This window comes from Drosophila nasuta, chromosome 2R (assembly GCF_023558535.2).
Source record: "Drosophila nasuta strain 15112-1781.00 chromosome 2R, ASM2355853v1, whole genome shotgun sequence".
In the NCBI taxonomy this organism is placed as follows: Eukaryota; Metazoa; Arthropoda; class Insecta; order Diptera; family Drosophilidae; genus Drosophila; species Drosophila nasuta.
Window position 1 is genome coordinate 7905961 of NC_083456.1, and position 24732 is coordinate 7930692.

Sequence of the window (24732 nt, forward strand, 5' to 3'; positions counted from 1 at the left end):
CAAAGACGACGACTTTGGGGACAGACAGACAGACAGACGGACAGAAGGAGAAACTCCCGCCTTGTTATCCCCAAGTGGCTGGGAGGAGAAGACTGTCACGAGTATCTGTATCTGTATTGTATAATAAAAATAAAAATCAACAACATGCGCATCATAAAATAACTATATAGACTTAAGATTAGCTGTCAGTAGTCGTAGCAGAAATCGTAGTCAGGGGCGAATCGGAGATGACGACGCGACTTGAATTTCTACGCAATTTAACTTTCTCATATGCGAATAAATATACTGAAACAACGGCAGCAACCAACGACAATAACAACAAATATCTGAAAGGCCATAATAAATGCGATAACCGAGCAAACAAAAAGCGGTATACAAAAAACTGGATCTAAAGCAGTTCGTATAAATAAATACACTCGTTGTATTTATATATGTATTCCATGTTATATATGCCATCTAATATACATCGCGACTTTTACAATGTTCAACCAATTTTTGTGTTGTCCCTAAATTCATAATCGTAAGTTTTTCGTTTACTTATTTTCCTTTTCTTTTTACACATTTATTTTTAAACGTTGAACAGCTGCCGATGCCTTGCAAAAGGATTATTATCTTTATATGGAATTGCTTGCGCATGTGGCAGATTAGTGTAGGGAGCATAGTAAAGTGATCAATTCAATTAGCAATCGGAAATACGTATAATCAACTTGATTGGGTAAATGATTTTGATTTTTTTTGGGCAGCTATCGGAAAAGCCGCTAATAATAATACTGGTATTTATGCATTCACATAAACCTGACAAGCTCAATTGACTGATTCACAATATTTTTGGGAATATTCGCGGAATTTTGTTTATCATTTTGTCGAACACAAAAAGTACGCGTGACTCTCAAACCGTTTACCAAAACAAAGTAAAATAAGTGAGAAAGCTACAGTCGAGTGTGCTCGACTATGACATACCTGCTACCTATTTTGAATACAAGCAAAACAGTGTGGGATAGTTATTAAAACATACTAAAGTAATATACCGAAAATATACTGAACGACGGGTATTTATGGTATATCGATAGTACTACATTCTAAATATGCCATAGATTGCAAAATAAAGCAAATTGTAATCCAAAAGAACTAAGACTGTTTTTGCCCATACAAAAGAATTTCTTAATTATCTAGCGAATATACCATTTGGTATATGTTTAGTATTTTTGCAATATATTAATCTGGTATGTTTAGCTTTTATTAGAAATGGGTAGCGGGTATCTCAGATTCGAACACACTCGGATGTAGTTTTATTACTTAATTTAATACTATATCAATATACCAAATATACTATTTGGTACATATTTAGTATTTTTGAGGTATATTTGGTATATTTTAAGAATAATACCGCAATATTTTGCTTTTATTTAAAATGAGTAGCGGGTATCTCAGAGTCGAGTCCACTCGAGTGTAGCTTTTTTACTTATTTTGTTTTTTTGTCATTTTGGGGTTAGAGTATGCGAATTTCATTGTTATTTTGGCAACATTTCGCACATCATCTGGCACACGCTTATTATATATTGTTGTTATTATTGTTTGGTTTGTCTTCAGCGGTTACTTGATGTTACCATTGTTGTGGTTGCAACAAGGTTTACTTATGAGATGGCAGCCGCTGGTATTGACATTGTCAGTTCATATTATATAATGTTATCATGAATTTAAGCAGCTTTAATATTATATATACATATATGTTATCAACTGCTTCTTTCCCCCCAATTTCTTCGCCTGCGTCGTTTAGTGGGCGGTTGAGTGGTGAGGTTGTTCTCGATGTTACTTCGCCTTGCAAGGCATGAAATTTTTATTATTATGTCGAAAGTTTTTGGCATGCCAACAACAACACCAAAGTCAGCTCATGTTATTTTGTTATGTGATAAAGATGAACTGGTCAGAGGATATCCTCAGCTGAAAAAGAAGAAGGAATGAAAGAAAAAAGAAGTAGCATCAGTTTGGGTATAATAAAAAGGATAAGGATAGCCCCAGCTATTTGATGTAATGTGCGGGATTTAATCTTTGAAATTGCGTGTCCCACGACGAGCTCTGATTTCTTCGAGTTGTGCGTTTCATTTCGTCGTTTTTATGGTCGTCAAAATGTGACAACAAATTGGATTCTGACGTGCGTAATGAGCAGCATTTTCTTTTTGATTTTTTTTGTTCTGCATTGTGTTCTTGTTTTTTTGTCGAGTGAAAGTTTTATGGATATGGATCTGGATGTGGATCTGGTTATTGGGCATTAGCATGAGGCGCCTGGAAACATGCTTCAATTGTTTTTAAAGCAATACTCGAATAAAGCAAATTGTGTGAAAATCTCTTTGATTTTATTGAACTCAACTCAACTCAACTCAACGTAAGTTGCCGCCCAATGCTGAAAGCTTATTAATTTGAGTGGAGCAAAACATTTTTATTACTTGCTGCTGCTGCGTGCTGTAGGAAATGTAGGAAATTGTAAAGTGGCGCCCAACGTGCGAGTGCATTTATGAAATTAAATTTTCCTCAGCACTGGCACGAGCACTTTAATCTTTTTTTGGTTGCACTCGACGCATTTCCTCCACTTATTACACAAAATCTCGTATTCTTTTTTATTTGTTGTTTTTGTTGCCTGCTTTCAACGAAATGGACTTTTCATTTTTATCTTCACTACGCGCAACAAATGCACAGACAGCAGGTGCAGCAATTGCACTTGACTCGTTAAGTTGCATTTCATATTTCTTTTGATTGAAACTACGTTCATTCATTATTTATAATATTAAATCGTTGTTGAACATTTCAGGTAGAATTGAAAGAGAGATGCACATACATGATATAATATTTGAAGAGAGTGTGAGAGAAAAGTGAAGCATTGCTTATCTAATATTGAATTAATTACCCAATGTGGTGGGTCTCTGAGTGATAAGCGAAGGCCTTGCTTATCAGTGTAAACACGAATGGAACTCAAACTCGATAAGTGAATCAAAATTCATTTCGACCAATTCGTTGGATCCCTCTCTCTTTCTCCTTCTCTCTGTCTGTGAAACCTTGACATGATTGTTGCCCCGTAAATAGTTGCATATAAACCACACATCACAGATAGATTTCATTGTCTATGTGTATACACAATAAGATATTTAAAAACATTTTCGTTTGTTGCGTTTTTCAATGGAGTTTCATTGTTGATCTAACACTTGTGCCTATCAGTTTTAATGGGCGCCACTTGTTGTTTGTTTTCTTTTGCGTTTTATTTTGGTGCGTCCAAATATGGAATGCTTTTTTATAATCAGATGCGATAAAATCGTTCATTTTTTTAAGCTGAGAGTTTGAAATCTTTCAAAAGTCTGTTGATTGGTAAGGAAATTTTAATTTAAATTAATTTTCTTTGAGGTTTTTTGATTTGCCAGCTGTTGGTCACAGTTAAGTTTAAAAATTAATTGGTTCAAATCCTTACTCATTCAAATTCTTTTTTAGGGGTATCTTGGCGTCAACTCAAAGAGATTTAAATAGAAAACAAAAATTAATTATTTCATTTTATTTTAGGCAAAAAAGTTTAATAAGCTGAAATTAAATCAATTTTGTTGATTGACAATTAAATAAAAATGAAGCAAATTAAATGCAACTCAAAGAAATAATGAATCATTTTCCAAGTGTTTTTCTTTTAGTTTCATAGATCGTTGTTGCCGTTTAGTTTAAAACGAATTCTGATTCATTTAAATATTTATTTTGGCGTACTTCGTTCGAAAAGATTTACCTAGAAAATACAAATTAATTCTTTCTTTTAAATGTTCAGCTTAATCAGCTCAATTTTGTTGATTGATAATTAAATTTAGGAAATCAAATGCAGCTCAAGGAAAAATTGTGGTTTGAAGTTCTTTGATTTGTCAGCTCTTGGTCAGAATTTAGTTTAAATAGAAATTGGTTTACTCATTCGAAATCTAATTTAGGTTTTGCTGTCTTTCAAGTATATTTAAACTACACTTTAATTTCCCATCACAATCGAGCACATGTGTTTTAGTGCATAGTCACTCCACAAATTCCATTACCAATTTGCTGTGGCAAACCAAAAGATGACAGAAAAAAAAGCAGAGCAGAAAACGTTAAACGTAGAAGCAAACAGCATGTGGCGGCGTTTGCCAACAATGGTTGAAATTAATCACACCTGGGAACTAAAATGTCAGCACTGTCATCCATGTCAACAATGCGGTTACTTCAGACGCTTAATATTAGATTTGGACCATACACGAGAGAGTCTAAGAACGAGAGCGAAAATTAAAGAGAGATAGATGGAGAGAGAGAGAGAGAGAGAGGGCGAGTCCGCGCTCTGCGTGTCCTGTGAATGTCCTCTGTGTGTGTGTGCGGAGACGTCTCACGGCAATCGCAATGTTTATTGTCAACAGGCAAAGGTGGTTGCCTCAAGTGCTTGTCGAGTGGGCCATGGAGCAGCTTAGGGGCACAAACCACTTCAAGATTGTACGTGTTTCCTTGCCTAGGCGCCACATCCCAGCCCAGCCCAGCAGTTGAGCGTTTAAACTGCGTGTGCAACAACAACAATCCACCTGGGCAGTTCTTTGCGAGGTGGCACTTCATTCTCAGCCGAGGGTCTCTCTCTCTCTCTCTCTCTCTCTCTGTCGCGGTCCTTTTCGCTAGGAGTTGCCGTGCGCCTGTTTATACTTTACACTTGTCTGGACATTTGATTAATGATGCTTACGTGTCTGGCGTGTTTGCTAGCTGGCTGTTGTTGCCATTGTTGTTTCTTTGGCATTTTCATTATATTCATTGTCATTTCGAGGGCGACTTTTAACAAACGGATTTTTATGAGTTGCACTTGCCGCTAAGTGAAACAACCTGTCGGCTCCCCTCAACCTCCCTCTTCTGACCACACCCGCATATGCTTAATTAACTTGATGTCTACCAAGGGGTTGATTTGGAAGAAAACACCCAACCACAGCGAACCTACCTCCCATTCAATGGTTATAGTCTAGCATGTCTCGAGTGGTTTCCAAGTGGTTCCTGTCGGCGTCTTCTGACACGCCAACTGAAATTATGTGTGTCTGCGTCACTGAGTCATCATCGTCATCATCGCCATCAGAACATTCAGTCAGCCGCTGTCAGGTACATTGTTGTTCAATTGATTGCACATGTTGTGTTGCCATTGGCAGCGATAAGATAAGATTATATCGATTCCTCACTACACCACACCACGCACAACAAAAAATCCAATTGATAAGACTGCAGTTTGCGAGGTGATGTTGCCATAGAGCCATAGTAAAGTTTATTAAACATTATTAATTATTTAACACGAATTGATAATTGTCAGCTAATTGGCTAGTTGTACCACTTGCCAGCTCTTCATTTTATGAGCGTTTTCTATTTATTATTATTAAATGTTATTATTATTATTATCGGTAGGTTTTTCTCGTATTGTTTTTCGGTCATTTCTCTTGTCTGCTTTTAATTAATTTAAGTTGCAAAGCAAATACAATTACATAAATTGTTTTTATTGCGCCGCTTACATACGATATGCCACACACAGACAAATTGTTGTTCGTTTGAGTGTGTGTGTGTGTGGCGCACACCTGATGGCGCCCTCTTGTAAATGTCGCGTACATTGCAGTGAAACCTAATTGGATTGTTACTGCAACAGTCTATGTGCCACATGCCACACTCGCCCCACACGCCCAGAACAGCATAGTTGGGTCGACCTGTAAAACACATATGTTGCAGGCGGTGAGCGTTTATTGTCCTGATAGTTGAAGTTATCATTAGACTAACAATGTCATAAATATAATTTTAGACTGAAATTGTCTTACCTATATAATTATTTGTATTACGAATAATCATCATCAATAAAACATATTTATTTACAAACGAATATAGAACTTATTCAAAGGGCAGCTAAAGCTTAATAAAAGTTTTAAATATAACATTGTATACTAATAAAGCATAAAAGCTAAGTTATGCACATTAATGTTATTTTAAGTAACATATATATAAATCAATCTAGGGAAATTTGAACCTAGTTTACAATACTAGGCACAACTATGAATTCCTTCATTAAAAATATCTTGAGCTTTCACACGTAAAGATCACACCTATGCGCTTGGTACGTGGGACCTAGAGCTTTCAAAAGCTCACTAATACACATGCACAGCCGCACATATTATTTAATTGAGTTTTCCGTATTTTAGCTACTGTTATTATTTCCTGCCGCATTTACTCAACTACTCTATTATTATTTAGCCTGCATGTGATTACTTAAAGCGTAATTAGTAATTTCATGCAATTTGCCTTCTCTTTTGCTCATTCTCGTTCTCTCTCTCTCTGTCTCTCTGTCTCTTCCATTGACGTCGTCACGTAGCCGTGTTTGCCTGCACTTGAATTGCACATTTGCTTCTCTACTTGTCAAGTGCATGTTTGTTGACGTTGCTGTTGCTTTTGCTGTTGTTGTTGCTGTTGTCGCTGTCGCTGTCGCGGTTACTTTGTGCAAAATTGAAAATAATTAAACTGAGAATTAGTAGAGCGTAACTCGGCTAGGTTTTAGACTGGGCCAAGCGCCTTTGTTGGACAACAGCCCTTCCCAGTTTACATTGCGGGTTTGTTTTTAGCCAGCTTTTTTCTCTTTCCCTTTCCTTTTTTTTGTTTTGTTTTTTGTTAACGCCCGTATTTTAAGTACTTAGTTTCTAACTTTTTTTTAGTAGGCAGAGCAAGGTTGCTTTTAAAGTACGAGTATTTACTTAATTGCACAATGTATGCGAAATGTGTGTGTTATGCGGGCTCTCTCTGTCTCTTTCTCTCTCTGGTGGTATTTAAAACATATATTCCAAGTGCCACATCAGCAATTTAATTTGGCTTTAAGGCAATGTCATGAAATTATCATATCAACCCTGTGCGATTTGACAGCTCACTAAATGTGAAGATTTACGTTTCACTCGTCACTTCAGAAGCTTAATTAAGTGATTTTTCATTGCTCGACAACATAATGTGCTGCAGAATCAACTAAAATCAAATGCCTTTGCATAAGATACACTTTTTATTCTCGTTGTATTTTTTTTGGTTTTATGGTGTTGAACGTTTTATGTGTTATTAAGCTGAACATGCTCAAAAGGCAAGTGCTACATTTATGGGTAATTAAAAACAGTTTGGCAGCGTTTAAAAAAGGTTTGCCCCTTTGTGTATTGACACTTTTTGATGTTGCACTGCAAAAAAAACATTGATGGAAAATTTTAAATATTTTAAATTATTTTTTTTATTGCTTTAAAATAATGAGCAATAAATCATGCTTTGACTAATTGTCATCTGTAAAATAAAAATTTCCTATCTTACTTGAAATTGTTCGCAGTGTACTTGTTGTGGCATGTGCAACAGCAATCCTTAATTGTTGCTTGGGTTCTTTACAGTTATGTTTCGGCTTACAGCATGCAGACTGTGTTGACTGCGAGCTGCTATTTAAGGCAACAATGCGCAACGGCAACGGCAACATCAACAACAGCGGCATCTGCAACATGTGGCACTAATAACTGTTGCCACTGTTGCGCGCGAAATGTTGTTGCAACGTTTTAATGGCGCTGCTGATGCTGCTGCTGCTGCCTTTTCTTTGTGTTTATATTCGTACTTGCACTAAGTTGATGTCTGGTCAGTTGCATTGACGCACGTGCGGCATCAACACATCCATGACATTGCAACAGACTGCCACAGTCTGCACATTCACAAATTGTGAGCCTTGCCCTTCATCGCACTCTCGTCTGCTCTTGCTGCTGTTGCTGCAGTGGCCTTTCAACAATTTCATGCTGCTGTTGCACTAAGCTTATTGCCTCACGTTTGTCGGCTGCCAATTGCAGGCAGTGGCTGTGTCACTTGCCACAACCAGCTAACCAGCCAACCAACTTGCCACGCAGCCAGATGCCAGCTGCCAACTAGCACCTTTTTGGCCATTTTAATTGATTTTTGCGTTAGCTCAGCGTACAGCAAATCCAACACCTCTTGGATTTGCCATCACCACAACAATGCAGTTGCTGCAGAACTTGCTGATTAGTTTTGAGCATTTGACTTTAAATCGCATTTTCCGATTTTGTAATTACCTGAAAATTTCTGGGTCTATTGTGCAATCGTTAATTGCGTTTTCTATTCCTGATCAATAGCGAACGTGGAAAGCAGAAAGTAAATTAGAACTCATGCTAATTAACTGAGAGAATAAGGTGCTAAAACTTTAAACAATTACTTGATTTTGCTTGCTATAAAATGTATAAAGAAAATTAAATGTACTCATTAAGAAATATGAATTCATTGAATATTTTGTAATTGCATTTCCATAATTATCTTTTCTATAACTTTGATTGAGAATTTGATTGTTTTGAAATGTGTGATTGTTAAGAGAATTAAATTTATTTATTTGGGGATTTTATTTTATTCTATTCCCTGAAATACTTCCATTTCAATTATCATTTCTTATTTAAATCGGATAATTAAAATGGGAAAATAATAATAAAATACCATCAAATTGTTGATTATTCAGGGAATAACATTTACTTAATTAGAAATATGAATTAAATGAATATTTTGGAATTCCATTTCAATAATCATCTAAAATGGAAAAATAATAATAAAATGCCATGCCATATTAGATTAATTAGAGAATTACATTTCCTTGTTTTAAAATATAAATTAAATTTATATTTTAGTAATGAATTAAATGTATATTTTCTATTTACTCAACTATACACGACATGAAATGTTTGATTGTTATATGAATTATGCTTTATTTAGAAATATTGCAAATCGCTGTATCTAAGTAATGTGAGATAAAATTTCAATCTATTCTATTGCTATTATTTCAATTTTTATTTCCTCTACGCCTTTGACTATTAAAATTGGAGAATAAATAGTTAAATACTACTCAAATTCGGCTGCCATAAATTTTTTGATTATTCAGAGCATTAAATTAAATTATTTGGATATATAAATTTAATGAATATTTTATATTTCCATTTCAATTATCATTGCTTCTATAACTTTAAATAAGTCTCAAATATGCATAGCATAGAAATGTTTCTTTGTTAAGAGAATTTAATTTACTTAACTAGAAATATTGCAAATCGGTATGACCAAAGAATGTGAATTAAAATTTGTATTATATTTTTTTTCAATTATAATCTCTTTTACAACTCTGATCTATTAAATAGAAGAAAAAGGAACTAAATCTAGTTTGCAGCTTTGTTTGCTTTGATATGTAGAATTGTAGCTTGGATTACATTTATTAATTTTTTTGGAAAAATTATTTGTAGATTTTGTATTCCCATTTCAGTTACCAGTAAAAGCGCTTAAGCTTTAAATGAGACTAACACATTGCTTGCTTTGAAATGTGTGACTGTAAATGGCATTAAAGTTATTTATTTAGAAATAATACGAAATGCTAAATCAGAAAAAGAAGAATACCGAACAATATGAATTGAATTCATATGTTATATTTCCATTTCAATTATCATCACTTAGGCACTCAAATTATATTCAACCTCTCTTTCTGCTGAACCCATTCAAAATAAATATTTGTTAAACAATTACAATTTATTTACTAAATTTGTTTTCATTGTGTATTTGCAGGTACGTACGCTGTTCTGTTGATTCTGCTTCATTCACAATTTGTCAATGCGTAAGTCTAAAAGCACATTCTTATTTTTATTTTGTGGACCAAGGGGTACACACGCCCCCTCAACCGTTTGAGCAAATAAATAGTGATATTTTTATTTTCGTCACAAATACGTGAAGAGCAAAAGAATTGTGCAAATATGACAATTTCGTTGACTGCAAGTTGAATAAATAACGAAATTTGTTGTTTGTTCTGATTAATAAAAACAAATACAATTACTTTAAGCGAGTGTCAACGACTCGGCGTTACCCTGTAAAATTTAGAATATTTTGAAGAACTTGCACAGAAGAGATTGTGTTTGTATTTTATAATTCGATTGTCGAGTATTGCTTCCTCCTATTAAAAATGCAACACATGTGCTCAATGTTAAAATATTCTCAAACGTTCAGCGAGGTAGAGAAATGTTGGGTTTCTTGTTTGAATTTGGATAAGGCTACACGTCAGAAAGAAAGAAAATTGCAAAATGAACTTGACACAGTTTCAAAAGCGAGAACCGAACTCGTCAATTGTCTTCACATTCGTATTTGTTTGTTTGCATATTTGTGTGTCATTCGGTTCGTTTCATTAACATAAGTGCGATGTTCGAATTTCAATTCTTCTTCAAACAAAAAACGTGTGAAAACAAAAAACCCCTCAACAACTCAACAACAAAAATGCGGTGAGTCAGCTGTGCTGGAAATTGGCACCAGCTGTCGACCAAATGGAATGTGAAATCGCTGCAACTGCCCTTTTTAATACTATAATGAGAAGCAATTCCCGAAATCGCTTCGAGTGTGAATAAACCCATTTAGAGGCAGCAAATTCTATACATACTATATAAATAATATTTGACAATCAAAACTTCTGAGCGCAGTTTAGGCGCCAACTACCAAAACAATAATAACTTTGTCTATTGACAATTTGTTAACAACAGATTGATGAGAAGAAGAAAACGGTGGCTGTTGAACTGACAGCATTTGGCCAATTTACATAATAAACATGGAAACATTGAAACATGGATGGGTTTGTTGTCTCTAGAGGTGACAAATTTAGTTGAAACGAGTCGAATGCTGTTGCGCCATCTCCCTATCTAGTATCTGCATAATCATTCCTGGTTGACAAAATTGAAAACAAATTTAAATGTTAATGCGAGTTCACAAATTTAATATATTCCACATTGCGGCGTCGCCTCACAGATTAATGAAAACCAAAAACTCCCAAGTGTGTCTTCGAGAGGTCGGCCTTGTGTGATCATCATCATCATCATCGTTGTCATCATCGTGTTGTGCATTTTGTCAGCTTGAGGTTGTGGCTCAGCATGGCTAAGCAGTGAGCATGTGACTGTTGCATGCCATTTGCATATCATTATAATAAAATGTTAATAAGCGTGTAGAAGTTATTTGATAGATGACATCGTGTGGTTTGTTTGCACTATCGGGCAGAGATAAAATTTAATCTTATTAATTGAATATTCGATTTGCATTGGAAATAAAACTCGAATGTGAGTTTGCAAATTCGTATTCGTATTCTACGGAATGTTTAGATATTATTTCTAAATTATGGCTGAGTTTTGCAAACAGCAAAAAATACTGGTTGCTCTTAGTTAACCTTTCTAAATGCACATAAATAAATTTCACACAAACGTATTGTGATTATTCGAATGGTATAAAATATATATTGATTTGTGATACTTGTTAATATTTCGAAAATCAGTTTTTCTTAACATCACTAAAAAGATCTTGTTTATTAAAAATATGTTCATTTTAATACTAAGATCTGATTCGATAATACATACGTATAATTAGATATTAATTTGTTTACTTTCTTTTTATTTTTGTTTTATTTTTTTGTTCAACTTCTATAGTTTTATTTATTTTTTTGATTTTATTTAGAATTTGTGAGTACATCTGTATTTTTTCAAATCTTTGACTCGTTAGTTTCGTTGAGATTCTTTATAGTTTAATTTATTATTTTAGATTAATATTTTTTTTTATTCTTTTTAGTGCATTATTTGATATATGTTTTGTTTAAGTTTCTGACGTATATATTTTTATGGAACTGTTTTCGTTTTATTTGATTTAATTACTTTATAAGTATCGTGTTTCCGATTAATTCATCTAAATTCACTCATGTCATTTGATAATTGCATTTGACATTCCTAGCTATATAAGAGACATTAAATAGTTTCCACTGAAGCAGTCATTATATCGTTGTCAGATTGCGTGTTCTCGACAATTTCTATATGGAATATAATTACACTCTAATGGTTCGATAGCCGGAGCTGTTGCTAAGTTTCATAATCTCATTCTTATTTTAAAATCATATGCTAGGCCACCCTGAACGCAACCTAATCCATAATGTCTTCATCTCTCGTGTCGGGCATTAACTGAAGATCATGATCATTTGCCGTTGTGCTGTCATCACTTTTAAATTTGACATTTGCTGCGATTACGACGGACCCCTCCCCAAAAAAAGAAACCTCTTTTGTTTATGTGTGTGTGGGTGTGAGTGTAAACAAAGAAACGGTTGCAGCATTCGTGTGTGTGTTTTTTTATGGGTCACACCAGCAAAATATACAAGAGAGCGAGACAGAGGAAGATAGTAGAGCAGACACGTTGAGAAAAGGCGGAAGAGTGTCGAAGAGAGAGAGAGAGAGAGAGGAAGAGGGAGATGAACTCATTGAACTGTGCGTTCAAGCGTCAGCAATGATGTGGAATTAATAAAGCATAGTCCGAGCGGAGCTCGGCCTTAGGAACAAACAAGTGACAACAACAAATACAAACACATACACACACATACACATGCGCACATTCCCCTAGACACACACAGATAGTACGAGAGAGATAGAGAGAGAGAGAGAGTATTATTGCCAGTTGAAGCTGCAGTTTACTCGGCTCGCAGACACCGACAAGAGTCTGAGTTGATGCTATAAAAGCGATTTATTAATGTCAGTCGGACAAGTGGCGGAGCTGTGGCGTCGCAGTGACGCCAGGGGAAGGGACACTGGAATGGAGGGGGAGAGTATCAGCTATTGGGTGCATAGCCTCAGCCACAATGCCAAGCGCATGTTTGTAATCATGTTGCTAGTGATGGGGGCATGCAGCTCATGTTGCAACTGCTGTTGCAGCTGATGATAATGATGCTGTTGCTGCCGTTGTTGATGCTGCTGTTGATGCTGCTGGTGCTCCTGTTGCTGTGGTTGCAACGTTGACGCTGGCTGCAGCTGTTTGCCCAACATCCTTGCCTGTGCGAGTGTGGATGCTAGTGTTTATGTCTCTGCACACATACTATATAGTCATCAAATATATCCATGTGTGCGCTTGTATCTCTCATAAGCCCTGCAGTGAGCTATCTGTGATTTCAATGATTGCCGCTGCGATGCAACTCAAAGGCGCATAAAATCAAATGTCAGCTATGACTTCAAGGCACTTCATATAGTAAGTTCGACATTATTCTAAGGTATACTACATATATACCAAACGGAAGTGAAAAAGGGAGGAAGATCGATCTTTTTAATAGTTCTCACGACTCCAAATATTTTAGGTTTTTTAATTACATTCATTAATCATAATAATATTAAGTTTTATTATGATTATGATTAGTTCCAGTTCATATTATAAATATTTGGTGTGATAATTCTTAAGGTCATTTTGATTATTTCTTATACGATCTGTATAATAATTATTTGCTTTATTGTTTATATTTTTTGTTTTCTAAATATATTTGTTAGTAATTCTTATTTTTGTGTGCCAATTTTTACGCCAATTTATACTATTCGTCGTTTGATTAGAATAACATTGCATATTAGTTTTTTTATTTATTATTATTTTTTGTTAGAATTAATAATTCGTAGTTCTGTCATGAATCCTTGTTTTGATAATTCTTATTCTAATTTTCCGAATTATATATCAATTGGTCAATATAATTTTATTTATTTATTTTTATAATATTATTTATCGATTTTGGGTGTTCTTTATGTGATTAATAATTCTTATTCTTCTTATTTTTTGTGATAATTACATATTTGTTGTTCAGTTTATTATTAATTCGTACTTGTTATGTGTAGTTGTAGTGATAATGCTTTAAATAATTTGTATTATATCTGAATAGATTAGTATATTATTTATTTATTTACTTGTATAATATTATGATTTTATTTGCCTTATTAATTCTTTTTGTGATATATATTTGATATTCTATCTAATAATATTGTCTGTGACAGTTCGTATGTTAGTTTTACTTTATGTATAGAATTATTATTTCTAATTACTTTTAGCTTTAAAGTCATTGGCTTCTCAGCTGTTGCACATGAGTCGGGAAGTGCTGCTGGGCTACAAACTCATTCATATGCCTGGCCCAACTGTTGTGGCAATTGCCTGCACTTTGTGTGTATGCAACGCAATGACATGCCCTTCCTTTCCATGCAACATTAATGTTGATCACATGCCAACACTGTGTACATAGACTTGTCATTTTCAGTAGCAGCCTCAGCTTCGGATTCAGATTCAGATTCAGCCTCAGCAACTGTTCGTACCTCCCACGCCCTTAATAGACAGACAGACAGTAATTTCTCTGTTCTCTCTCACTCTCTCCTTCTCTGTCTCTGTCTCACTCTCTTACTGTCTGGACATGGCTTGCGTTATTTATTAAATTGTTGCACTGATTGTGAGATTTTTAAATGCTGCCTGTCCCACAAATGGAAAGCGGTAATTTTCTTTTGTGCATTTATTTACTTTACGTTTTTTTTTATTGTTCATGCTCTCCGCTGTTCATGTTGTTGCTGTATTTCTTGGGATTTCCATTGGGATAGGGTGAACTTTATACGTAATGCGTTGAGTTGCGTTGTGTACGTTGTACGTGTTTGCATTCCGTATTGAAATGTTTGTTTATTCTTATGATTTCAGAGTTTCTGTTGTTGTTTGTGTTTGTGTTTTGGTGAAGGCGCTGGGTTAGTGGCCTGGGGGATAGCAAATTCAATAGAATCATTATCATGTGACATTTATGGTAGCTTCTCTCAATTAGCAGCCTGCATTTAGTAGGTTATGCACAATAAACATATAGATTAACACTTGAAATTAGTTTGTAATGAGCACGCAGTGTTGAAGTACATCCAGACAGAATATTGCACCATAGAAATATGGGAAACTTATTTTTAAAATCGTTTGTCAGACAAATGAGAGCGAGATTGTATAATAAAATTCAATTGTAGGCATAAATATGCCATAAAATAGCTTAAAGATCACATTTTCAAATAGAAAATATAAAAAACATTGTAAAAAGTCTAGTTATTTTATTGATTGAAATAGAATATAAATATAATAATAATAAATCAGAAAATGATTTTTTTCTGAGAGAGGATTGATTAATGAAACTGGAATGAGTCTAGTTTTTTATTGATTAAATAATAAAAAGAATAATATTGAAATCTTTGACAATAATAAGTTGGACTTGGAAGCTTGCTTATAAATTGTAGGAATATAATATAGATAAAAATAAAGTCTACTTTTTTATAGATTCAAAAGCAATTTAAGACTTCAGTTGTGCTTTATAATTGCGTTCTACAAATTGCAGACTGTAAATCAGAGCGCAGCCTATGCAAAGATAAAGATAAAGTGCAACTTAAAAGTTTTAACCAGTTCAATTGCAAGTTCACAGCAAAGTGCATTGATATACGTGAATGTGAATGTGAATGTTCGTGAATCTCGCTTGTTTTATCCTCCTTTTCTTTTGGGTTTGGTATTAATTAACCAAACGAACCGAGTGGTGGGAGTTGGCGGGCAAAACTGTCGAGTTGAACGAGTTGGAGAAATCCTTTTGCGCCAGGTGCTCCACGAGAAAGCAAAATACTTTTGCTTTAAGTTTGACATAAATAAGTGCACTCGTGATTTTGGAGTAGCAGATAAACCACGAGCCAAAAGGAAATGTTTGTCGAGCATTTGCTTGACACACACACAAAAGAAAGGCAAATTCAATAAAAAAGAAAAGGAGATGCATTCAAATTGTATTTAAATGGGAATTTATTTTGTATTTTATGCTTCGTAAAAAAATTAAAAAATGACAAACAAATTCTTATGCAAATTTTCAAAAAATGAATATACGACGATAGATTGCAAATCGTGACAAAAAAAGCAATAGAATAAATTCACACATGATGATAGAACAGAAGCAGAAATAGCTAAGATTAAAGCTCGACACACACACACACATACACACTCATAAACATAAATCACACTCAGACTCGGGCAAAAACGTAAAATAATATTGTAATCAGTTGAGCAAAAAAATGTATTTGATAAGGGTTAAGAACAACAAGCAAAGCGACCCCCAAACAGAAAAAAAAGCGAGAGCAATAGGAAGCCACAATACGCATATTTCACACACACCCCACACTTCGAAAACAGCCTCAAAAATGACCCTAATTTTGTTGTTTAGTGCTAGCTAGGAATGTATTTATGTATGAAGTAAGAAGTGTACTCATCTAGTAGATACCCTAAGCTTAGCAGTTCTTAAATAGATTAAAAAAAAAGGATGATTATTGCATATCTAATAACTTAAAAGTTAAAGCTCATCATGCTCCATCATTTGAATGGATTGTAGGGTATTGGGAAACACAGAAAAATAACAAAAATGATGTGCGAAATGTAAAAAATGTGCAATTTCATGTTTACTTTTTGTGTTTATTTGGGTGACGGCTCTTGTAACTGAAGCTCTAGTCGGGGATCTGGATCTGGACTAGGTTTAAGCCTTAGCCTTCATCTTGGGCTTTTCTGTTTCTGTTTCGGATTCTGTTTCTGTTTTCGGCTTCATATTTCAGCTGCTTCCCTTTTACTTATGTGCGTTTGTGGGCGGAGTCGGAGAGTTTTGGTCATACAGTTGAGTGAATTTGACAAATTGTAAAATGGCACAAGCCAAAGGCAAACGGACAAACAAAGAGAGAAATAACATTTGGGACAATTTTCTTCTTTTTTTGGTCGTTCTTTTTAATTTTTATTTTTGAGCACATGTCCGTGTTCATATGTATGTGGAGAGAAGGAAAATACAAGCGAGTGATATGTATGAACTAATGATTATTAATGCTCATAAGGATTTATGAAAAGGCGGGGTTTTCATTTTGGTTTAGGTTTCGTTTTGTTAAATTGCCTGAAAGATGGGCCTGTTGCCCTTTCTGTAAAGTGTCCTGCAATTGAAAAGGAAAAGGATACAGAAAGGGATTGTCAAAAGAATGTTGCAAACTTATTTTAGGCAGCCTTTGTAAAATGTTTTCGTATTATTATCAACTAATTTGGGGGCAATTATATGTAATAAAGCAATTGTTAGCATTTAAATTGCTATTAAATTAGCATGATACTCATGAAATTTGTCGACATTTTCGGCAGTTGGCATTAGAAAAATGAATATTTTAAATTACCTCGCACTTTTAGTTTCGTGTGATTTGACCAATAAACTGTTGAATTTAAATATTAAATTAATTTGTTTTAAATAAATAACATGCAATTGCAAGCATAATTATTTGCATATTAAATTACAATTAGTTGCAGGCATTTTGCAAACACCATAAACTTATTTATAGTACTGCGAATGTGCAAACATTCTATGATATCATATCATACAGAGACACAGAGCAAACAATTACAATTGGAAATGCGTCCAAATAGCAGAGAGAAATTATTGCGCCGTATTTCATTTATTTGAATTACGAATGGCGAATCTAATTGCTGCTAATGAATGCAATAAAATCCAGAAATGCAAATTTAATTGTCATTAGTGTGATAAACAATAGAAAACAGGCGGCGGGCGGAGGTGTTGTCAGGGTTATCAATAGATTCCAGTAATCTACATACATACAATATATTATATGTTCTGTAGAGTCGTCTAAAAATAAATGTGCAAATTTTTAGAGAATGAAGGTCAGAGCTGTCTGGCGACTCACTGATTAGCTGGACACAAATGGGAATGGAAAATGAGGTTAGCTAAAAGTTTAGTACAAACTTATTTTAACTGGCAAATGAGACTTAAGATTAATTGAGAGTGCCTCATTAAAAGTGTCCAAAAATCAAAATAAAATAAAAAATAATTAATTGTCACAAAGTCTTTGAGCTGCATCCAGTTATATATTTAGTTTAGTTTTTAAAAGCTTCGAAGGACTTGAATACCCTAGCTGAGAAAGTAAAGGGGTGTATTGTAGATAGAGATAATCAAAGTGATTAAAAACTTTCAGTTTCCATCACAAAATTTAAAGTACAAAATATTTCACTGAGTATGTTATAGTCGCTGTTCAGTGTACTTTTTTAATGTCATTTTATTTTTATTTCTCTTCCGTAAAGTGTACACTCTTTTCCTTCTCGACTTTACTTACCCCTTGGCGAATGCCAAAAATACGCTAAACCCATTTTTTGAGGGTATGAGGGAAAATGGCGAAAACTTTCTCGTCTGCTCTTGATGCTAATGATTGTTTGATGTGCCCCCAGCGCCAAAGTAGACTTCAACGAGAAGGAAATGAATGGTGAAGGGGTCAGGAAAAATGGGGCTGTGCAAACGTATAAAAAAGTGAGTGCTGACGCGCGAAGAAGAAGCAGGAGAAGGAGAAGGAAAAGGAGAAGGAGATGGAGAAGCATCGAAGCATTGAAGCTTAAATAAATACGACGACAAACTGCCGAAACAACTTGCACTGTAAATTTGGTCATCGTTGTGCTTCTGGTCGCTGTCCCTCTGGGACTGTCCTTTTTGGTGTGTCCTGCTGCGGAGGATATGCAAGTTCCATGACAAAAGTTTCGTAATTAAAACGCGGCCAGTGCCAATTTTAAAAGCCGTCGGCTGCCAGGCTGAAGATAGATTCTGTGCCGTACTCTAAATCAAACATTTTTTCCCAACTATTTTTTTTGCCCGCACCCCAAAAGTGGAAGTTGTTAGCATAGATTTAGAGTAGTTGCGACTTTTAAACTTTATTTTATTTCATTTAGTTTTTAAATTCGCGAATTAAATGACATTAGGGGCCAGAGTGCCTGAATCGCTTGAACCCTTCATGACATCAAAGTTTCATTGATCCATCTTAATAGGTAAACAAGTTGGCAACCTTTCAAAAACTTTACAAACTTATTCTTTGCGTGTTTATTCTTGAAAAGGGACACCGAAAATTCTCTCACCTCTTTCCCTATGATAATTTCCTAAACTTACACACATATGAAAGTATCTGCTTTCATTGTGAGTTGAACTTTTGTTGCTTGGGAACTTTGAACTTTGACAAAACCTTTGGAGACTCGCTAAAAGCACTTAAACACACACTTAACCCACAACGCACTAAGCGACACAACTAACATAAAACTATCAGTTTAAATGATATAATGACCACAGACAAACAAACAGACAGACATACTACAAACGGTATAAATACCGATTACACAAATTAACAACACGTACAGAAAAACGAATAAGAGAGAGGGACAGAGAGAAAGAGAGCAGAACTCAACCAGAGGTTTGTAATTAAAAGTTACAACCCCTCACATGGAGTCAGGTTCATGTCCATTTCCTTTTCCCCTTGCTCCATTTTGGGAGTATTTTCGGAGTATGCAAAAATATTGTTGACAACATGAAATTAATTTTACCCTTGAGAGTTCCTTTTGCTTGGGGTTTTTAATTTTTTGTGAATGAGTAATAGGGGTAAAATTCACACATGCGTTGGAATTCATAACTGGCTATTGCTCTGGGGACTACACTGTATTCATTCGCATTGTTTGGGGTCCAGTGGTATAAGGTACATTCGTCTGGGGGCTTGTCTGGGGTATTTTGCGTAACATGTTTGTGGGGGGGAGGAAGGACAGGAAAACAACAAGTCAGCGAAGCAAAAGCAATTAGAGTCTGGCTAGCGATAAGCCACGACATCAGCAACAGCAAAAAACAACAAATCCACTTGACTTTCTACTTTTTAGTAGTTGGTATGATTTGCATTCATGTGGCAGATTCTTGACTGCTTTCCAGTTTGGCTGCAAACAAATTGCAAACCGTTTTTATCATCTGCAAGCTAAACGCATACCATTCATTAGTTATGACCATTTAGCAGAACCCATTTAGTCAAAAAGTTTAGTACTTCCATGGCCACATTTTGGAAACTGTAATAAACTCTTGAACTACTTTTGATGTGACCGCTTTTCATGTGTTGACGTGCGTCAGCTGGGCCTGTTCATAAAATATAAACCAGACCTCAATCCAATTTGTGCAATTTATTTTCATTAGTTTAAGTCTTTCTAAATATATGCTTTATTAAATAATGCGTGAAATATAAATAATAGGTTTCAGTATTTAAAGATATTGAAAAAAAAATTTTTGAAAAAAATATCAAATAAATAAATGAGTAAAGGGAAATATATTTATAAAAAGAAATAAAGAATAAAAAAATACAAAATTAAAAAAAGGATAAAATAATAAAAAAATAAAAAACTATTAAAAAAGTAATAAATAAAATAATAAAAAATAAAATAGTAAAAAATAAAATAATAAAAAATAAAATAAAAAATAAAATAATAAAAAATAAAATAAAAAATAAAATAAAAAATAAAATAATAAAAAATAAAAGAATACAACAATTAAATATGTGAAAGAGTCTAAAAATAAAGGAAATGAAAGAATAAAAATATAAATGGAAGAATAAAAAAATAAATGGAAGAATAAAAAAAATAAATGGAAGAATAAAAAAAATAAATGGAAGAATAAAAAAAATAAATGGAAGAATAAAAATAAAAGAAATTGAAGAATAAAAAAATAAAAGAAATGAAAAATCTAAAAATAGGAAATGAAAGAATAAAAAATAAAAGAAATGGAAGAATAAAATAAAGTAAAGGAAGTAATAAAAAGAAGGGAAAGAATAAAAAGAAAATAAAAGTAAAAGAAAAGAAATAAGTAAAAAAATTAATTTGCATCGGCCGGGAATCGAACCCGGGCCGCCCGCGTGGCAGGCGAGCATTCTACCACTGAACCACCGATGCTTTGTTGATCATCTCCACGCGAAGCATGAATAAGTATTAGCTATCTATCGATAGGTTTATTTTTAGACAAACCGGTCGACACAGGTCTAATCAACTTTTACCAATAGTCAAGGCATTTGCTAGTATGAATAGACGCTAAGTTCAGTTGATAAGACAATTCAGTGACCAACACACAAAACCGCAATAGAGAAACTATAACGAATTTGATAAGCTCGCATGAAGTAAAACATCTCATATATATAAAATTTAATTATTCATTATTCCTAGAATTTATATGAGTGGACTTGTTATTGTTTATATTATATTTGTATTTGTGTGATTTGAATTATCGTTTGATTCCCTTGAAATGTGTCGTAAGTATTATTGATTCAAGAGACTTGTTTTGTTCAATCGAATTGCAATTTAAAACAAAATATAATGATGAAAGGCACTTCGCAAACCAAATAACATGAACGCAACTTGCAAAACAATAGCAGCAAAAATTTAACTATGTATTATAAATTGCGTAAATTGCAAGAATTGTAATAAGATACTGAGACAGCAACTGAGGCACCAACTGACAAAGATTGAAGCCAGTGCAAAGGCAAAAGGAGAGAGAGAATGTGAAACAAGAATGGCAGCAAAAAAAAAAATAGAATGCAAGAACACAAACATTAAGCGTAATTAAATTCCAAGCAAATAAATTAATAGAAACATGAAAGTAAAGTACGACAGCGAAAAATTTAAGGAATAAATGCAGACAAAAGAATTTAATTTAAATGTAAATGAGCACAAAATTAAAAACAATGCAGACAACTGAAGGAAGGCGAAACGAGCCTCCCACATTGAGCATAAAAACAGTTTGCTGGCTAATTTGTATGTGACTTTTTAATTAGTCCGATTGATGGCTGGCCCGGCCGACAGGTTTTGGCAATTATACAAAATGGTTGTGGCCGCCTGGCCTAAAAATCTAATCAAATATATAAAATTGTAGTTGAAATCTGCATAATAATGTCAAACATGTGAGTACGCACAGATATTACGTATACGAGGCTGTGCTCTATGCTCGTCCTCGGTGTGGTTGCAGTCAAATTTGGTTGGCAAAAAGGCTAACGGCATTGTGAATAACGACTATCACAATTGCTGTTGTCGTTGTCGTTATGACATGGCTCGTTAAGTCAATTGCGTAATTAGTATTCGCCAAGCAGATCCAGCTATCAGAGGAGAATAATCCCATCTCTAGGCCCGCACTCAAACTAATTGAAATTAGTCTAAAGGCAAGCATCAAAATCTTCGAAATGAAAACATGCCCAACTTGTAGCTCAAACTAAACTTAACCCTCACTCTCTACTTGCTTCTGCTGTAACTTGCATATGAATATAACTCATAGTCATACCCTAAATCAAAAGTAAGGTGAATGATGAAGAATTTGATGATGGTAATGCATGAATTCAGTGCTGCATTTTCATAGAGCATTTATGTTATATGATGGTCTGTAGGAGCATTCTGCAGTCGGCTTTCATTATTATGTTAAGACCTAATTTAGTTTTACTAATGCGCCATGAGATGATGCTGCATGTCATTAGCATTTGCAGTTGCCATTTTGAGATTGGAAACGACACAGAACAGACTGTCTGTGCCCTCGACTTGACTCCATTTCCACTGCGCAACAACAGTTGAGTGTGGTTTGCATGTAATTAAGAGAACCCACTAAGTAAGTGCTTGGCTTCCAGAAACATTCATTATTAGCCGAGCTTATCAATGTTTTCTCATTCAATAGGCTGCAAAATTGTGAAACTAATAATATTTATTGTTGAATCGAAAATGTAAATCCTCTCAATAAGACACTGTCTTTGTCTGCAAATTGTGAATTATTTCGCTCATAATTGAAGTGAAGCAGTTTTCAACAGCATTCTTATTGCATATAAACATACGAATGAAAATACTTAATGCTTAGCTCTATGAGATTAAGTTATTATTTTTGCATCTATCATTAGTAATTATATTTTACCTTCATTTTATTTACAGGTAAGCCAAATTGAATTTTGCTCAGCTGCAGCTAAAATGGTAATGTGAAGTTTTAATAATTTACTTGCAATTTGTGGAAGTGCTTATTACTCAGAGTGGAGACATAAGCAAAAAGAAAGATAAAAAGAGTTAGATAAGTTAAATAATGTGTGGCGTTGTAAAACTTAGAGAAACACACAAAGAAAAATAATAGCAATTATGAAGGCTACAGTCGAGTGTGCTCGACAGTGAGATACCCGCTACTCCTTTCGAATAAAGGCAAAGCAGTGCGATATTTTACTAAATCAATATACCTCAAAAATACAAAAATATTCCAAAGTATATATTTGGAATATATATATTTTATGGTTCAGGCACAAAGTTATAATACCCATGTACTTTAAGATTAGTAGGTACAAAAAAAGGCTATAAGTGGCAAAAAATATTTAAATTAAACTCTGCGAGCTAATTAATTTATTTTTGATTACATGCTGTTGATAAAGGGTTTAAAAATCTAATAATAGCATTTTTCAAGAATTTATAGCTATTACAGCGTAATCCCTTAAGAATAATAAGCTCATACATTATTTAATTTTATTATTGCTTTCAATGAATAATGGTAAATTTTGCGGCTTATCAAAAGTAATACATGTATGTTTGTATTAATTTATTTATATCGTTGACTCAATAAATGTTCCGCTGAAAATATTACATTTTTCATGTTCGTTTCGTAATTCGAAATTATAGAGGGCTTCGTGTTCGATTACAACTAGGAATGAACTATTTTGAAGTCACGCGCAAAACTACTTAGCTACTCAGTGATAATTTCCCCAGTGGTAATTACACACACACAAAATATTTGAGTCGCACATCAATTGCCGGCGTATTCAACAAATGAATGCGCAATATCGATACGTCAAGATTATATAATTACAGAATTCTAAATGCCCTTCCACAGAATATATTTTTATCGTTTGTGAACTCTGCGCATTTCAGAGTCAATTTCTTTCTCCCAACAAAATACATAATGCATAATAAAGTCTGCCTCGGGCTTTCGTGTGTAGCACATTTCATGACAAATTTATTAGGCCCTCGATGGGTGTGGAAAATACAGTTTCTATTAGCGTTCAATTGAGTGCATCTAACTGTTGATGAGCGTGGCACCTGTTAATTGAAATGCTCTAGTTTTTGAAAATGTAAAAAAAGCGACACTTCCAGCTTCATTAGCTTGTTTATTTCTGCAGTTGACGAGGTATTTTTTTTTGGGAATCATCCATAAATCTTCAACGTAATATGGCTCATTAGCATGGCATTTGTGCGTAAATTGAAAATTATTTAGCAAATTGAGTGTTGTTATTTGTCGAATCTTTACGTATCTCTGAGATACTTTTTGCGCCTGGCACTTCTCAAAAGTCATCCCGTCGTCGACTCAGTGCGCTAATTTGTGTTTTTCATTAGCATCGCTCTAATGTGTTTGGTCACCGGAACGCTTTGTAAATATTTCACGTATTTTCTCTGCTTCTTTGCGAGCATCTCAGTCTGCGCTGTTAATTGCACTGATTACAACATTCACTGCACGATAACAGAAAGTTCAGCAACCCAAAGAGTGTGTAAACAATTTGTTATGATCTACAAAATGTAGGGTAAAATCAAGACACTGCTCTTAATTGAGCTATATTTGTATTCGTATTTATTGGCATTTTGATTTTAAGTGTTGAGGGCATGAAAATGGAATAAATTTGTGTTTCCTTTAAATATTGTATAATACAAAAGTATTAGATATAGAGATTACTTTCTTACTTATCTTTCTATCACTAGATAAGTTAAGATAAACATACAAAATAAATAGCAAAGCTGTTGCTGTAAAAGTTTATTGTATAATTTATAGTTGCTCGAATTATTTATCTACAATCTCGTACATTTTTATTGTATATAATTAAATTCATTTTTGTCTGATTATGTGAAATCCCTACATTAGATTGATTGCAATCGTGCTGGCAATCGTATTAAATTACTCATTAATTATCAGGAATTTCAAATCAGCTGCTGTTGTTATTATTATATTAGGGTATTCCCATGCTCGGGAAAAAAAGCGAGAGATTAAATGTGCAAATGCAGTTCAGTGTTGACTCTACGATC

At 34.1% G+C, this 24732-nt stretch overlaps 1 protein-coding gene and 1 non-coding gene across 4 annotated transcripts in view; one reads left to right on the forward strand and one right to left on the reverse strand.

The window, feature by feature from the left end:
- The window catches only part of LOC132787191 (furin-like protease 1), a 161273-nt gene that overhangs the window by 23393 nt on the left and 113148 nt on the right, over window positions 1-24732 (forward strand). The window lies entirely within an intron of this gene.
- Trnag-gcc (transfer RNA glycine (anticodon GCC)) lies at window positions 20537-20607 on the reverse strand. Its single transcript has one exon. It is a non-coding gene; the product is annotated as a tRNA-Gly (tRNA).